The sequence below is a fragment of the Ornithorhynchus anatinus genome, chromosome 1 (assembly GCF_004115215.2).
Source record: "Ornithorhynchus anatinus isolate Pmale09 chromosome 1, mOrnAna1.pri.v4, whole genome shotgun sequence".
Lineage (NCBI taxonomy): Eukaryota > Metazoa > Chordata > Mammalia > Monotremata > Ornithorhynchidae > Ornithorhynchus > Ornithorhynchus anatinus.
The window spans coordinates 123,250,413-123,268,897 of record NC_041728.1 but is presented as its reverse complement, the minus strand read 5'-3'; the positions used below and the strand labels follow the sequence as shown (position 1 = coordinate 123,268,897).

General features: G+C 42.1%; 1 protein-coding gene and 1 non-coding gene across 2 annotated transcripts in view; one reads left to right on the top strand and one right to left on the bottom strand.

The window, feature by feature from the left end:
• Window positions 1-18,485, bottom strand: part of GPC1 (glypican 1) — a 446,939-nt gene that overhangs the window by 152,078 nt on the left and 276,376 nt on the right. The window lies entirely within an intron of this gene.
• LOC114817382 lies at window positions 8,328-8,464 on the top strand. Its single transcript, XR_003765237.1, has one exon. It is a non-coding gene; the product is annotated as a small nucleolar RNA SNORA7 (small nucleolar RNA).

Sequence of the window (18,485 nt, the reverse complement as noted above, 5' to 3'; positions counted from 1 at the left end):
AATCATATGCCCTCCAAGAGGCCTTCTCCAACTAAGCCGTCATTTCCCCTACTCCCTTCTGCATCACCTATGCACTTGGATCTGTGCCCTTTAAGAACTTGATACTCACCCCACTCTCGGTCCCACCAAATTTATGGACATATCTATAATTTATTTGAATGTTTGGCTCCCCCTCTAAACTGTAGGCATCTTGTGGGAAAGGAACTTATCTATCAACTCTTGTAGGTTATTGAGAGCTAAATTGAGAGCTCTGTACACAAAAAAACCTTAGTAAATACCACTGATTGAGTAAAACTTTAACTTTTTAGCCCAGGAAGTAGACAAATTCTAGTTAGATAATTGTCTTGCAGGAGACTTCTGCTACCCAGACTGAAGATGGGCCAGGTTTGTCCTTACGCTTCACTCAGCTGATGATAAAGAATCAACTGTTATTAGTGGTTATAGAACTTTAATACTCTAGGTTGGGTTTATTTACAATCCATGGTAGTCAGTCAGTCAATTGTATTTATTGAGTGCTCACTGTGTGCAGTGCAGTGTACTTACTCCAGCACTTAGAACAGTGCTTGACACATAGTAAGGGCTTAACAAATGCCATCATTATTATTATTAGTTTTGTTACTCTCCCAAGTGTCTAGTACAGTGCTCTGCACACTCAAGGGCTTAATAAATGTGACTGACTGATGGATTAAACAAATTACCAAAATCACCAATTCCAAATTTGGGAGACAAACCAGAAAGAAGGAGAGTCTGAAACACAGCAAATATTCCACAAGGATAAGGACTTAAGGACTTTCTTTTAATAATAATAATAATGTTGGTATTTGTTAAGCGCTTACTATGTGCCGAACACTATTCTAAGCACTGGGGTAGACACAGGGGAAGCAGGTTGTCCCATGTGGGGTTTACAGTCTTAATCCCCATTTTACAGATGAGGTAACTGAGGCACCGAGTAGTTAAGTGACTTGCCCAGAGTCACACAGCTGACAAGTGGCCGAGCCGGGATTCGGACCCATGACCTCTGACTCCAAAGCCCGTGCTCTTTCCACTGAGCCACGCTGCTTCTTTTGAATTTCAGGGACAGTTTGGAGGTCAGTTTAGGTATGTCTAATCTAGACTAGGAGGTCTGGGGAATAAAATCACTGTGACCTGACCCAGGATCAATTTCCATAGTTTGAAAGGCTTGAGATTCTGCTGAAAGCATGGGAAAAGAAAGTGGAAAGTTCCAGCAGGTATGGAGGATCCAGCTTCTGAAAGTGCTTTCCATTTTCAATAGTGCTGACTGGAACCCAATTTGAAAGGCAGGTCTCCCTGATGCAATGCCAAGGTTTAAGCCCCTGTGACTAGGGTGAAATAGCAAAAACAACAGAATATCATCGACTCTCCCGAGGTCGTACATTGCTACTTGCCCAAAGAGATCTTTATTTCAATTAATTGATCAATGGCATTTATTGAACACAGAGTAGGCAGGGCACTGGACTGGTATTTAGAGAAGCATCATGGCGTACTGGATAGAGCATCGGCTTAGGAGTTAGAAGGTCATGGGTTCTAATTCTGACTCTACCACTTGCCTCCTATGTGGCCTTGGACAAATCATTTCACTTCTCTTTGCTTCAGTTTCTTCATCTGTAAAATGGGGTTTGAGATTGTGAGCCCCACATGCGACTGGAACTGTGTCTAGTCTGATTTGCTTGTACTCACCCCAGCACTTAGTACAGTGCCTGGCACATAGTAAGCACTTAACAAATACCATAATAATAATAACTATTATTATTATTGACTATGTGCAGAGCACTGTATTAGTCATGTGGGAACGTATAACAGAAATGGTAGATAAGGTCTCTGCTCACAAGGAGATTTCAAGCTCCACTTGAGACATCTCTCAGTTAAATCTTTATTTTACTTTACCCACACAGGCTCATTGGCTCTACTGGAAATAGCAAAGCAAACTCTTGCTGTTGGACCCGGCTCTGCAGTAAGTTATGTCATTAGCTCCACACTCATAAAGGAGGCTGAATCATGAGAAAACATGATGTGAAAAAGAAAAACAAAGCAGGATTAGGACCTGGGAATGTTTTTCCAAGAGTGCCTAGAGCAGGGAAAATTTTGAACCAGAGCACATCATCTTCCCCACCCTCTTCCAAGGCCTCTCCCTGTCTGTTGAGCATTCGGCAGAGAAGCAGCATGGCTTAGTGGAAAGAGCCTGGTCTTGGGAGTCAGAGGTTGTGGGTTTTAATTCTGGCTCTGCCACTTATCAGCTCTGCAACTTTGGGCAAATCACTTAACTTCTCTGTGCCTCAGTTACCTCATCTACAAAACAGGGATTAAGACTGTGAACACCATGTAGGACAACCTGATTACCCTTTATCTACCCCAGCACTTAGAACAGTGTTTGGCACATAGTAAGCACTTAACAAATACCATTATTATTATTATTATTATTATTTTTGAGTGGAATAAAGGAAAAGCAAAGTCTACATTTTATATTTTCTGCCTTTTAATGATCACCAAAAGCTACTTCAGAGTAAAATAATGGCACAGGAAAAAAAGTACATCCTACTCTGTGCTAAGGAAGAGGATTAGTACATTACAGTCACCTTTAGTAAAATCGATATCTAACATCTAAATGTCATTTTCAGTTTTAGAACCATAAATGCTTCACTTTCTCTGCCCTTCCACAGGTACTGCTTAGAGCTGCAAGGAAAAAAAAAAAAATTTTTTCTGCCTCCTGGGTTATATCACCTTGAGAGCATACCTTTCATATGGATACTATGAATAATGAAGACAGAGTATAAGCAGAAAGTTAGCGACAGATTGTTCTTCAGCTGTTTTATGTAACTTAGTGGGTATCTGTGGCATATTTCAAAAAGCATGGATCAATTGTTTAAAGGTAATTTAGGAGCCACCGTTTGTTAAATTTACCTTGGGGGGAAAAAAAAGGAAATCAGATTTATACAAAGAAAAAAGGATTCTGCCCAAAATATTTCTTTTAAACCACATATGCCTTTATGAAGGATATATCCCCAAAGCACTTGTCTTGTATTTATGACATCGCATAAAGCAAAAGATAAGTGCTGAGGTTGTCTAATGAAGAGATTGTTGTAGCAATTTATACTGTTCACATAATTCCTTTTTCCAGAGATTTATTTTCCTTTGTTAACTAGTTCAATCTATTCTTCAGGTAAAACTTGAAGCATCTTCACGTAGAAGGCTATTAACCAAAAGAATAAGAAATGGAGAATAGTGTCTTTTGTTAAAGGAAATCAACCTTTTCACTTCTTGTCTAACCACACTACATGGAAATAGCTTGGTGATGTTACACTATTGTTTTGTTGTCCAGGAAGATTGCTTTTTATGGGATGATTGAAACAGAGTGCAAATGAGCTGGCAAGATGATTATTTGCATCATTTTGAAAACAAAGATCTATTTGTTTGTTCAGATAATTCACAATGCACAAAAGGAGAAACAACAACCTCTCTTTTAAATGTGAGAGATAAGTTTAACAGTGACCCAGGGAAAACAGCTTTGCTTTCATAAGCCCTCCATGAATAGCATAGATTGATAGTGACATTTAATAGACAGTGAAAATGGATATAATGACTAAAAAGAGTTGAACATGGTACTTGCTATGGCATGCTATGCTATAGTGCCTACTTGTTAAGCACTTACTCTGTGCCAAGCACTGTTCTAAGCACTGGGGTAGATTCAAGTTAATCAGGTTAGATACAGTCCCTAACTGTAGTAGATACAAGTTAATCAGGTTTTGTATAGTCCCTATCCCACACTGGGATCACCCTTGTATTCTCATTTTACAGATAAGGTAGCTGAAGCCCAGAGAAGTTAAGTGACTTGCCCAAAGTCACTTAGCAGACACAGGGCAGAACCCAGGCCCTTCTGACTCCCAGGCCCATGCTTTATCCACTTGAGCTACATTGCTTCATAATAATAAAACATATAATAATATAATGACAATAATAATAGCACAATAAATTATATTAGGTATTTTGCAAACAGAAAAAACAGTTAGGCTATAATGCATGTTCTCAGTAGGCTCTTTGGCTAGAATGCAATTAGTCATTTATTCAGTTGTATTTATTGAGCACTTGCTGTGTGCAGAGCACTGTACTTAGTACTTGGGAGAATACAATATAACAAGAAACAGACACATTTCCTGCACACACGAGCTTACAGTCTACAGGATAATTATGGTACTTGTTAAGTGCTTACTATATGCCAAGCAATGCTCTAAGACTGGGGTAGATACAAATTAATCTGGTTGGCACAGTCCCTGTCCTTAATGGGGCTCGCACTCTTAATCCCAATTTTACAGATGAGTTAATTGAGCCCCAGAGGTGTGAACTCAGTTGCCCAAAGTCACACAGCAGACAAGTGGTGGAGCCAGGATTAGAACCCAGGTCCTTCTGACTCCCAAGCCTGTGCTCTATTCACTAAGCTACGCACTGTTCTTCAGGCAATGTGAGTTTGCTTGGGATCAGCATGCCACACTGTCAAAGAAACAGCTTCTGTGCAGGTGTGAGGCCATGAGGCATCATATCAGGACAGTTACTATAGGGTGAGTCCTTCTTTTAACATGAGGTTTACCAAGAACATGGCCCTTGTTATAGGAGAATTGGATGGAAGGAGCACGGCCTAGTGGATAAAGCATGGGTCTAGGAGCAAGAGAACCTGGGTTCTAATCCCAGCTCTGTAACTTGCCTGCTGTGTGACCTTGGGCAAGTCACTTCACTTCTCTGTGCTTCAGCATAATGAAGATTCAATATGTGTTCTCCCACTCACTTAGGCTGTGAGCTCCATGTGGGACAAGGACTGTGTCTGACTTGAATTACTTGTACCTAGCCCATTGCTTAGAACAGGACTTGACACATAAGAAGGACTTAGCAAATACCACAAAAACAAACAATAGTGTTTCAAAGAAAGAGGCTTGTTCCTTCATTTTGGAAATGGTCTGGTGGTAAAAAGTATTATTAGCACACCCCTCTTACACATGGAGAAATGGAGTATCAGCAATGCCAGATTTGGGCAGTGTTTTCATCTATTTATTTATTCATATTAATGTCATTTTCCCCTCTAGACTGTAAGCTTACTATGGGCAGGGAACATGTCTCCTAATTCTGTTGTACTCTCCCAAGAGCTTAGTGCAGTATTCTGTACATAGTAACCACTCAATAAATACCATTGATTGATTGGTATATATTGATTGATTGGTATATATTATTCTGTTTTGAAGATGACACTTCCATCAGTCAGGTCCTACCCAAGAAACAAGTGGATTTGTCTCTTTACAAACTTGCCTCCTGACTCTCTGATGTGTCTTCATGCAGCTTTCACTCAAGGAGATCAATTCCTCTCTCAATTTCTTACCTTCAAACTGGTCTGTCTGCCTCAGTGGTCTCCCAACAGGTCACTACTATGCCCCATTGTTTGAGACTCAGCTTCACCAGGCTTTAAATATTTTTTTTTTCTTCTGGGCTAGAATGTGTTCACTTTCTTTTCCCCACACAGCAGCTGTTGTCATACAGTCTCCTTATGTATCACAGATTTACTAAGCATTCAGTGAAGCCCATGGCTCTATTCTAGGTATTATCTGTTTCTAGCCTTAATGAGCTTACAACTGAGAAGACAAAACAGGTGAATGCAGTTGTTTATCAGAAATACTGTATTGCTATTTCATGCATGCCCACACATATATTACCCAAACAATGGTATTTATTGAGCATTTACTGTTTGCAGAACACTGTAGTAACCACTTGAGAGACTACAATAAAATTGGTAGAGACAACCCCTGCCCTTGAGGAATTTACAACCTAGTCGGGGAAACAGACAGTTAAATAACTACAAGTAGAGTAAATCACAAATTATCAGCCTATGTATACAAGAAAAGTGGGGAATGGAGTTAGTGTCAAAAAGCCCACATGATATGGACTTCAGTGCATAAGTGATGCAGAAGGGAGAATAAGGTGGGAGATGAGAGATTAGTCAGGAAATGCTGGAAAATGGAGAAGTGATGGTGTGTGAGATAAGAGGGGGGGTGGAGCTTCAGTCAGAAGAGAGGCCAAGAGCAAGGGGAAAGAGACCCCATGAAATGGAGATGTGAGAGGTCCCAGATTGAGGCACAGTAAATAAGTTTGTATTAGAAGAGTTGGCTGGGTAGGTGGGCTGGTTTTTAGTGGTTGAAGAGTGAGGATTGTTAGGATAGGGAGAACTGATTGAATTTAATTTGATGGTGAGTATTTTTTATATGGAAATGGATGAATAACGACTGGAGGTTTTGAAGAATGGGGAAATGTTCTCAGAGCAATTTTGAGGATAATGCATGTTAATGATATTAAGCATTGGTGAGGCTTGTCCCGTGCACTGGGATTAAAGTAGTTCACAGAAGGCTTCCTGGAGGAAGAAGAACCTTGAGTTGTACTTTAAAGAATGAGGTAAAAAAAGGTTTGGCATAGGGAAGATAAAGGCTGTTTTGGGCCCACAGGATCATCTGTGCAGGAGCTAGGAGGTATGGGTGAAGTGCTCTGAATGAGGATCAGTGAGAAGGTTTTGGTTGGCGCAGAAGATTCCTGAAACTAATCCGAAGGCAGTTAATAGGGTGTGTCCAGAAGATAGATCTGTTTGAATCACAGGGATCAATCAGAAGCAACTGGTGCTAATGAGAGAAATTAGTTCTAAAGATAAGCAACAGTGCAGGTGTTCAGGGCCTAGAAGATATATATATATATATATATATATATATATATATATATATATATATATATGAGGAGCAGCAAGGCATAGTGGTTAGAACATGGGCCTGGGAATCAGAGGGTCATAGGTTCTAATCTTGGTTCTGCCACCTGTCTGCTATGTGACCCTTGGGCAAGTCACTTAATTTCTCTGGACCACAGTTACCTCATCTGTAAAGTGGGGATTGAGACTGTGAGCCCTATGTGGGACAGGGACTGTGTTCAACCAGATTTACTGTGTCCACTCCAGCAATTAGTACAGTGCTTGACACTTGACACATAGTAAGTGCTTAGCAAATACCACCATTATTATTAATAACATTGTTATATATATCTGTGTAAATATATGTATGCAAACATATATATTGATCAATAATTTGATTTATATGTGCCCTTGCATTTTTAGTTATAGTTGAAGTCTATCCACTACAGATGTATACTTGTGTTCTCCTAATTCCACAGTATATAGATAAATGAAAGGTGTAAATGGATAAAGAGAGGCAAGGGCTGAAGTTCGGTATTCAGTGGTCTGGTTTTTAGCTAGCCTGTCCTCTTCCACACCAGACTTCACACTGACATGGGAGAAAAGTCTATGAATCAACAGCATTTATCAATCAACTGGGTACTAAGTTCTTGGGAGAGTTCAACTGAATCAGTAGATATGAATCCTGCACTCTAGGATCCTACAATCTAATGGTATTTATTGAGTTCTTATTATGTATATAGCACTGTACTAAGCATTGGGAGAATACAAAGTAACAAAGCTGGAGGACATGTTCCCTGACCACAAGGAATTTACAATCTAGAGGCACTGGTTGTTGTCTTATTCTGTTGAGTCGTGCCCGACCCGCAGAGACACCATAGACACAACTCTACCAGAACACCCCACTTCCACCTGCAATCGTGCTGGTAGCGTATTCATACAGTTTTCTTGGTAAAAATATGGAAGTGGTTTACCATTGCCTTCTTCCGCGCAGTAAATTTAAGTCTCCCCCCAGGACCCTCTCCCATGCCGCTGCTGCCCAGCACAGGTGAATTTTCACTTGTAGCAGATTGCCTTCCACTCACTAGCCACTGTCCAAGCTAGGAATGGAATGGGTATGCCTCTGCTTGACTCTTCCTCCTGTAGACTCTTCCTCCTGTAGTTATGACTGGTAGAGTACTGGAAACTCTCTAGGTGCGACCCTGAGAGGGGAGATGCACTTAGATATTGAAATAAATTACAGATGGAAGGAAGCAATAGTGTATAATGATTTATGCATAAATGCTACTGAAGAGTTGGGGAGGGGTTGTAAGCTTGTTCTCTAGACTGTAAGCTCACTGCGGGCAGGGAATGTGTTCATTTACTGTTACACTGTACTCTCTCAAGTGTTTAGTACAGTGCTCTGCACACAGTAAGCATGCAATAAATACAGTTGAATGAATGAAATGTGGCAAGGAATTGCAGAAACAGTAATAGATGGGGATACAGAGTGGGGAGATAAACTAATCAGGAACGAGGTTCTGGAACAAAGTGCAGCACACCCAGAAGATTATATGAAATTCAACGGATTTTCCAAAAATGACACCCCTAATATCATCCAACTCCCCTCTCAGGATTGCACTGGAGGATTTCCAGTACTCTACCAGTCTCGGCTATGGGAGGGAGAGTCAAGCAGAGGCATGCCCATTCCATTCCTAGCTTGGGCAGTGGCTAGTTAGTGGAAGGCAATCTGCTACAAGTCAAAACTCACCTATGCTGGGCAGCAGCAGCATGGGAGAAAGTTAAGGGTGGAGACTCAAGTTTACTGCATGGAGGAAGGCAATGGTAAATCACATCTGTATTTTTACCAAGAAAACTATGGATTCATTACCACAACGATTACAGATGGAGGTGGGGCATTCTAAGAAAGATGTGTCCATGGAGTAACTATGGGTCGGAGATGACTCGACAGCAGAAGACAATATCATCCAATTACCCTGCATGGCTGGCATAAGCCATGTGACATCATGTTCTTCTCCTTGTCTGGAATATGGAAGGGGTGTCAGTATCCATCTAGCTCAAAGTGATAGCTTGACTGGGATCAATGCTAATTTAGTTGTCCTTAACATTTTAGAGATGTATAATCACACTGTTGCCTTTCAGTACTAAGTATGATTTGTCTAATCATTTTGGTTGTTGAAGGACAGTATAAAAACAAGAACAGGACTCTGCCACTGCATTTTAAAGACCGTAACTACTCAGTACCATTGCTTTTTCCTGTTCATTCAAAGCCCTCACATAGCAACACCCAACTAAATAGGACAGAAATTTCCCATCCACCCACTTCCCACTAAAAGTCAGGAGGCTGAAGAAAATGTTCTCTTTTTAGTACCACCTGCTTAGATCTCTCAACATAATTTCACTCCTGCCAGAATTCAATCTCACCCGATTTCTTGGCATGAAGGGTCAGGTTTCGGGAATATTATTTCTCAGGCCTTGCCTTGTCCCCTTTGAGTCAGGAGTCAGAAAAAGTGCAGCTGGATAGGATCTGCTTTGGAATACCCCAAGCAATTGACTTAAATAAGAAGTTTCCAGAAGCACTGGGGAGACCTTGAAAAACTAGAGCTGAGCACAAGTCCTAGAGGAAAGGATTCTCGATTCTCAGAATTCACCCCAAACCACTACCTGCATTGTCCCCCATAGATGGTCTTCAAAATTCCTTGAATCTCAACCCAGCCAACCTGCCCTATCAGTATTATGGCAAAGCAAAGTGTGAAAACTAAATCAATCCTACCCCTTGAGCCCTTACTAAGAAGGGGGAGTAGAAATCATTAAGCATTTGCAGTGTACAGAGAATTGTTTTAAGCCCTGGGAAAGAATACACAGGTGGGAAACAAAAGTGGTCCCTGGAGAACTCATTATCTAAAAATAAAAACGGGAAGAGGAGACTGGTGACAAATACATAAGGAGAGATAAAAGAAAACACTAATACAACATAAAAACAAAAACAAATTCAGTAGGGCACTGTGATTTGAGAAGCAGAATTTCAGGCTCCTCACAATTCAGAGTCCAAAGTTACAACCGCAGCCACAGTGACTGTTAGAGCAGCAGCCGCTAGAGTCTTCCCAAGGCTTTTAGGAGAAGCAACTCTGCGGCTGCTTTTTTCTTTCCTGCTGGGGTGCTAGATGGAAGGTTGAGATGGAAGTAACTCCACATAAAGCACTTGTGAGAGTATAACAGAAGAAAAGACATGTGCCCTTGCCTCAAGGAGCATACAGTTTAATGGAGGAGACAGACAGAAGGAAGTACAACTGAACAGGAGGTAAAGATACAAATATGTCAGGATGAAGTATCTGAATATACACTGACACACCAGGTCTGAGGATGCAGCTGAAATACATATTATCAGATAAATTAATTGGAAATGTTTTCCTGAAGATTTTAGGAGGACTAAACTGGGAGGGCTATGGTCAGGTAGATTGGGGAGCCGGGTGGGAGTTCCCAGGTAGGGAAAACATCATGAGAGAGGTGGGAGAGTTGAAGCTAGGTGAAGTTAGATCAGATTAGGAGGAATGAAGAATTTAGCATTTTTACCTGTAGTTACTGGGGAATGGAAAAAAAAAACCCTCAGGATTCTTAAATCAAACATTACAGCGGTATGATTTTTCCCCAAATTTGAGATGGGGATAATAGAACTATGTTGTTTTTTTTTTTCCAGAAGACAGCTATCACTTAATCATATTTATTGAGCACTTACCGTGTGCAGATCACTATACTATGTGTTTGGTAGAGTACAATATAACAGAGTTGGTAGACACATTCCCTGCCCACAACATGCTTATAGCCTAGAAGGTGATACATACATTACTATAAAGGATGGATATGGATATGGATATGTTCCTTAATACTATGGGGCTGAGGACAGGGTGAATAAAGGATACATATCCAAGTGCAAGGGCAAAACAGAAGGGAGTGGAGGAAGGGGAAATGAGGGCTTAGTCAATGAAGGCCTCTTGGAGGAGATGTGCTTTTAATTAGGCTTTGAAGGCAATCGTCTGTCAAATATGAAGATGGAGGGCATTCCAGACCATTGGCAGGATGTGGGTGAGAGGTCGGTGGTTAGGAAGATGAGATCAATGTACAGTGAGTAGGTTGCCATTAAAAGAGCAAAGTGAGTGGGCTGGGTTGTAGTAGGAAATCAGTAAGGTAAAGTAGGAGGGGGTAAAGTGATTGAGTGCTTTAAAAAGATTCATTCATTCAATAGTATTTATTGAGCGCTTACTATGTGCAGAGCACTGTACTAAGCGCTTGGGATGAACAAGTCGGCAACAGATAGAGACAGTCCCTGCCGTTTGACGGGCTTACAGTCTAATCGGGGGAGACGGACAGACAAGAACAATGGCACTAAACAGCGTCAAGGGGAAGAACATCTCGTAAAAACAATGGCAACTAAATAGAATCAAGGCGATGTACAATTCATTAACAAAATAAATAGGGTAACGAAAATATATACAGTTGAGCGGACGAGTACAGTGCTGTGGGGATGGGAAGGGAGAGGTGGAGGAGCAGAGGGAAAAGGGGAAAATGAGGCTTTAGCTGCGGAGAGGTAAAGGGGGGATGGCAGAGGGAGTAGAGGGGGAAGAGGAGCTCAGTCTGGGAAGGCCTCTTGGAGGAGGTGATTTTTAAGTAAGGTTTTGAAGAGGGAAAGAGAATCAGTTTGGCGGAGGTGAGGAGGGAGGGCGTTCCAGGACCGCGGGAGGACGTGACCCAGGGGTCGACGGCGGGATAGGCGAGACCGAGGGACGGCGAGGAGGTGGGCGGCAGAGGAGCGGAGCGTGCGGGGTGGGCGGTAGAAAGAGAGAAGGGAGGAGAGGTAGGAAGGGGCAAGGTGATGGAGAGCCTTGAAGCCTAGAGTGAGGAGTTGTTGTTTGGAGCGGAGGTCGATAGGCAACCACTGGAGTTGTTTAAGAAGGGGAGTGACATGCCCAGATCGTTTCTGCAGGAAGATGAGCCGGGCAGCGGAGTGAAGAATAGACCGGAGCGGGTCGAGAGAGGAGGAAGGGAGGTCAGAGAGAAGGCTGACACAGTAGTCTAGCCGGGATAATGAGTAGAGAGGGTGGAGTTGAGAGCGGAGACCCGCTCGTCGAGAGTGGGAAGAGAGGACAGGGCGGCAAGGTGAGGCGAGATGCTATTGGAAAGACGGATGGGATCGAGAGAGCGGAGGTCTCTGTGGGGCAGTAGCGAAGATTTGCAGGGGGAGGGAGTGTGAGAGATGAGGCAGGTGAGAAGGTTATGGTCAGAGAGAGGGATTTCAGAGTTGGTGAGTGAGGAGATAGTGCAGCGGTAGGAGATGACGAGATCGAGGGTGTGACCGAGTCGGTGAGTGGGCGCGGTATGGTGGAGGAGGAGGTCGGCAGAGTCGAGGAGGGATAGCAGGCGGGCAGCAGAGGAGTCGTCGGGTACATCCGTATGGATGTTGAAGTCTCCAAGGATCAGAGTGGGCAGAGAGAAGGAGAGGAGGAAGGTGAGAAAGGGGTCAAGGTGGTTGAAGAAGTCGGAGGTGGGACCGGGAGGGCGGTAGATGACGGCGACAAGTAACTGGAGTGGGTGGTAGAGGCGAATGATATGGGCTTCGAAGGAGGGGAAGGAGAGGGAGGGGGGAGGAGAGATAGTGCGGAAGCGGCATCGGGGCGAGAGGAGGAAGCCGACGCCTCCTCCCTTACCGGTGAGTCTGGGGGAGTGGGAGAAGGAGAGGCCTCCGCTGGAGAGAGCGGCGGCGGAGACCGTGTCTTCGGGAGAGAGCCACGTTTCCGAAAGGGCGAGGAGGAGGAGAGAGCGGGAGAAGAAAAGGTCATGGATGAAAGGTAGCTTGCCTGTAATAGAGCGGGGGTTCCAGAGGCCACACTTGAAAGTAGCTGTGGGTGCAAGGGGAGGAGGGGGGGAAGGGCGGGGGGAGGGGAGGGTTTGGATGGGAAGGAGGTGGCGGGGCCCTGGACGAGGAGAGGGGGATGAGGGGTGGCGGTGGGACAAGAGGACTGGGATGGGGCATGGGTGGGGAAGAGAGAAGGGGGGAGGGGGTGAAGAGGGGGTAGTAAGGAGCTTCTGTTTGATGTGGAGGTGGATGGGTAACCACTGGAGGTCCTTGAGGAGTGGAGAAACGTGGACTGAATGTTTTTTTAGAAAAATCATCCAGGCAGCAGAGTGAAGTATGGAATGAAGAGGGGAGAGAGAGAGACAGGGTGGTAGCAAGGAGGTTGATGCAGGAAACAAGGTGGGATAGAATAAATGCTTCGATTAAAGAGGTAGCCATTTGGATGGAGAGGAAAGGGTGGATTTTAGTGATGTTGTGAAGATTTTCTGATTTTAACCTTTTCACTCAAGACACCTCGAGGCAGGAAATTAACAAATTATTCAACGAAGAAACACAATTTCCCTGAGGAGGAAGGTAATGTAAGTGAATGTCCTAACTTTGTCTACTCTCAGGAGGCCAATCTATCTGCCCATGTCCCTGAAGTTGGAGTTTTCCCAGGTGTTTCCCAGGTGAAAAGAATAAAAATAAAGAATAAAAGAAAAAAAATGAAGAAAAAGAAAACTGCTGTTTATATCAAGGTCTTCCCAACCTCAGCAGAGATGCAGGTTGCCAGTTATTCAATGAATTTGGAACATTCCCAAGTCTTGTTCCAGTCAAGCTGAAGCTCCTGAATTTACTTTACTTGAGTGATCCATACTAGCCATCATGAAGGGTCAGAATTCTCCAGCTGAATGATAACAATTGGCTGTATAGATTTAGCCCAACAAAAAATGAAACACAGGAAGATGTGGGCTGGAATTGGAGAATGTTGTCTAAATTTGCAGATGTTCTATTCCCTCTGAATCAAACCTTTCGTGTCAGCAATAGCTGAGGATTTACATTTCCTTGCTTTAAAGTCATTTAAATTTGAGGTCTTGGAGTCTTTCCTTATCCCGCTGATATCTTTATGGATTTCACTTGTGTTATTTCAAAATGCCCAGATCTTAGTGTCAGAACTGATTTGGAAAGTTGTCTAGGATTGTCATTTATTCCATTTTTCACTGGTATTACACTCACCCCCAAATCATCCTGGAGAGTTGCTGGATCAGTTTTACATCAACAAAGAACACAGAAAACCTCACATAAGAACTGATGAGCAGTCTTAATTCAAGTTTGCCAACAAAAAGTTATTTTCTAGGAAGTTTGAACCAGATAAAGATTTCCATATGTTCGCTTTTAACATTTCCACCTCATTTCTAATTTCTTTACTCTCCATCTTCCCCCTTCCCCCTCAAAATTCTTTCCTAACAGGTAAAAATGGGATCTGAATTTTCCAGGAAAACTTCCTACCACCTACCACCAAGAGTTGTAAAAGATGAGTTTCTTCTTTTAAGAAGGTGATTTTAAAGGAAAAATACAGGTCCTTCTGTCTGTGGGTATACAAATATTTGTTAACTGTGTCTCCCTGGAAGTCCTCTCTCTCCTAGGTAAAATGTTCACTGGATCAGCAGGGTGGGAATGGATTCTGGAGAACTTCCAGCCATTCAGTCTTATCTGTGCTATGTAGGTTAAATTCATGGTGGTCAGGAAACGTGTCTACCAACTTCATTATAATGTACTTCCCCAAATGCTTAGTACAAAGCTCTGTACAGAGTAAGTGCCTCAGGAAACGCAATTGATGGGTTCACTGATGTAGGTTGGACTGACCAGGACCAAAGGAATACTCTGAAGTATTGGTGTTCCTTTAGGGCTCTCACCGAGGCTTTCTGTGGCTTGAGGTGCACAATCCTTTCCCCAAACCACCAGCACAGTTTCAAAAGACTTGCCAACAAGATTTACCCCCAACTTTGCTGGCTCATGATCTTGTTCTGAACTTAGTTTTCCAGAGATTTTGCACGAACAGCTCTACCATGGTTCACTCTGCCACCCACAGTGATTCACTGTAATGACTTGCCATGTAATAAGAAAAAAAAATAAACTCTAGACTGAAAACGAGCAGTCAGCTACCAAAATTACTATTTTCTAGCCACAAGGTAGAAAAGAAACATATTTGCACTTTTAATTTCAATTTCATTTTTAGCTCAAAAACTAGGGTTTCCTTTCACTGAATAATACAGTTGCAAGGGGTGGAGTAGTTGGATTTATATCTTTTAATCAACTTCTCTTGAAAAAAAGTACGACAGAAACATTCTTCTTGTGTCTGTGTGATTTTACTTCCCTCACAGTAAGGATGCTTGGTCTATTAGTGGAATACGGAAAAATGTTAGGGGCCTGGGTTCATTCATAATGAAATTCACATTCTGTTCATTATTTTTCAATTGCACAGTGCTACATAAAATGAGATTTACAATGAAGAATATCTTTTAACTGAAGGGCGAATTACAATGATTTCACTGTTTATCAGATTTGATTCAATGCACAACTACAACTTTCTTCAGTCAAATAGCTATAACCATGAGTAAATCCTTACTCACCCTCTTACTTGTCCACTTTATCCTCATCTTCATCACCATCAATGGTATTTATTGAGGAGCACTTACTGTGTGCAGAGCACTGTATTAAGTGCTTGGGAAAGTACAGTAGAACAGATTTAACAGGCTCATCCCCTACCCACAATGACCTTATTGTCCAGAGGAGGAATAATAATGGAGACACAGCATGGCGAGGTGGATAGAGCTTAGGTCTGGGAGTCAGAAGGTCATGGGTTCTAATCCTTGCTCTCACACATCTGCTGAGTGACCTTGGGGAAGTCACTTTACTTCTCTGTGCCTCAATTACTTGAGCTGCAAAATGAGGATTGAGTCTATGAGCACCACATGGGACAGGGACTGTGTCCAACCTGATTTCCTTATATATATCCCAGTGGTTAGTACAGTGTCTTTCACATAGCAAACACTTAACAAATACTATTATTATCATTATAATTATGGTATTTACTAAAACCTTACTAAAAGGTAAGCAGTGGGGTAGGCATAAGATTGCCAGATCAGACACAATCTCAGTATCATATGTTAACAATCTAAGGCACAGGGAGAGGAGGCATTTTATCCCCATTTTGCAGATGAGGAGGCACAGAGAGGTTAAGTGACTTACCCAACATCCCCAGCAGGACAGTGGTAGAACTAGGACTAGAACCATGGACTCCTGTCTCCTGGACCTGTACTCTTATCCCTAGGCCATCCACCACTCTTCACCTTTCTCATTGAACCCTTTCCAATCTTTCAGATTTGTTTTGAAGGTATTTATTAAATGCTTATTATGTGCCAGGCACTGTATTAAGTGCTGATGTAGATGCAAGGTAATCAGGTTTGACATAGTCCATGTCCCACCTGGGGCTCATAATATTAATCCCATTTTACAGATGAGGTAACTGAGGCACAGAGAAGTAAAATGATTTGCCCAAGTTCACACAGCAAAGTGGCGGAGTGAGGATTAGAATCCAGATCCCTCTGACTCTCAAGTCTGTGCTCTATCCACTAGGCCATGTTGTGTTTCTGTGTTTCAGATGGGCTTTCTCAATAGTTGTGAAACCATCCCTATCATTGATGACATCTGCATTCCACTGACTTTAACAGTATGAAAATCTACAGTTTGCAACATGTAAAATATCACTGTCGACTGACTGAACAACAATATTCCAAAAAAATTTAATGTGATTAATAAAGTATGGCTAGAGAGACGAGTCACAGCCTTCATCTACCCTAAACATGGATTAACATGTTTGAGAAGCATGGGGTTCATGGTTGAGAAGATTTAACATGAAATGGATGTTTTAAACCAAGGCATCACCATAGTAAATAACTCAAACCTTCTGACTGTGGCAAATCAGCAAGGGGGATGACAACATCAAAAGAATCTTCTTGGACTAATTAAGCAAAACAGTTACATCCATTCATACAACCAAGTATTCACATATATAATAAAAGCAGCCCCTGTTCCAAACTCTGACCTTTCTTGAACATCACAAAAATTGTCAGGATTCATCTAAACAGAAAAGGCCCATTCGACAGTCCTCTCTAATGTCTGGAAAACACTGCAAATTAAAGATATTTTAAAAACAATGTAAAATCTTGCCACTGCTTTCTTTCTTAAATTAGACAGCAAATAGTCTGGGAGCACACAATATGGCACTATATCATCTCATAAACTACTAATTAAAAAATGAATGAAGCTAAACTAAGTAAATCCAGCTACTCTGACTGCAATTTGGAGCATAGTGAGGGTAGGATTTTACCAAAATATATTTCCAACTCTCCACAGCGGATCGATACTGTGCAACAGCAAGACCCCCTCCATAAAAGTGATGGATTTGGGGAGGAGGGCATTTCTCAGAAGCTTATTTAGGCCCGCGTTGGATTTGATACCCCTCAATAATTCTCTTGCTACTGCTTGTTTCATCTTTTACAAACCCCATTCCCCAAACTCTCATTTTCCCTGGCAACTCTATCCATCATTTCATGGCTCTGGGATGAGTTAATGAAAAGAGGTGATCTTAGCTCAAGCACACATGACCCAAAAGGGACAGTGATGGAAGGGGAGTGGAATGGAACCACTTAACTTGATTTCTTCAGCTTCTTTGGGAAGTGAAAACCATGAAATCCTAGGTATGGTCCATAAAAGTCTTAAGCCAAGGTGCAGTGGTAACGTTTCTGAGATGTTCATATTCCCATGATACTTTCTCCAGTATACCCTGCTCCTCCATGTTCTAAGTGCAATTCTACTGCTCAAAGGAAATTTTCCAAAGAAAAAAGAAAACAGTCCAAAGAGCAAGTGCCACCAGCAGAGCATGAGAGTGTAGCCTATATTCACATACATCATCTCAGTATTCGTTCAGTCACTTGAAATTTAACTTTATACCACTTGCACTCCCAACCCAAGATCATTTAGCAAAACTCCAGTGTTGTTTTCATTTGCTAACCAAAACAAAACAAAAAATGCTCACTGGGACTGTTCAAATCACAGGATCCAACAAGTAAGTTCAAGGACCCAGAAATGAGTTATTACCCTGGTGGAGATCCAGCCCAGATATTTTTGGAAGCAGAACTGAAAACGTAGAGAGAACAGAAGCCATTTTCATGGAATTTATTTGTAAAATCCTCAACTAAACCAAACCTTTCATGCTAAAATCCCAGGTGGTACTATGCCCAAGCTACAAACCTTGGTTACAGGTATTTTCTTGAACAATCAGGTGATCGGTTGGCAGTGTGGTCCAGTAGAAATGCCTGGGCCTGAGAGTCAGAGGGTCTGGATTCTAATCCTGCCTCTGAACCTGTGGTCCATGTGACTTTATCCATGTTACTTAACTTTTCTGTGTCTCAGTTTCCTCATTTTTAATATGGAGATTCAATACCTATTCTCCCTCCTATACTGAGACCCTCAAGTAGGACAGAAATTATGTCCAACCAGATTCTCTTGTATCTACCTCAGCATTTAGCACAATGTTTGGTACCCAAAGTCACTTAAATACCACAGTTGTAAATAAAAACCATATATGAAGTCAAATTTACTGGCAAAATTATTTGTCTCTTCTCACCCTCCCTCTTATCTCCACTTCTTCCACCTTGGTTTCCTTGAAGCTGTCTTTATCTGTAGAACCTAACCACAAGTTGCTGAATTTTTTTTTAATGGTATTTGTTAAGAGCTTACTATGTGTCAAATACTGTTCTTGGCGCTGGGTTAGATACAAGTTAATTAGATTGGACACCGTCCTTGACCCGCGTGGAGCTCCCTGTCTAAGTAGAAGACCCAGATTTTGAAGGACCTATTGTTCTT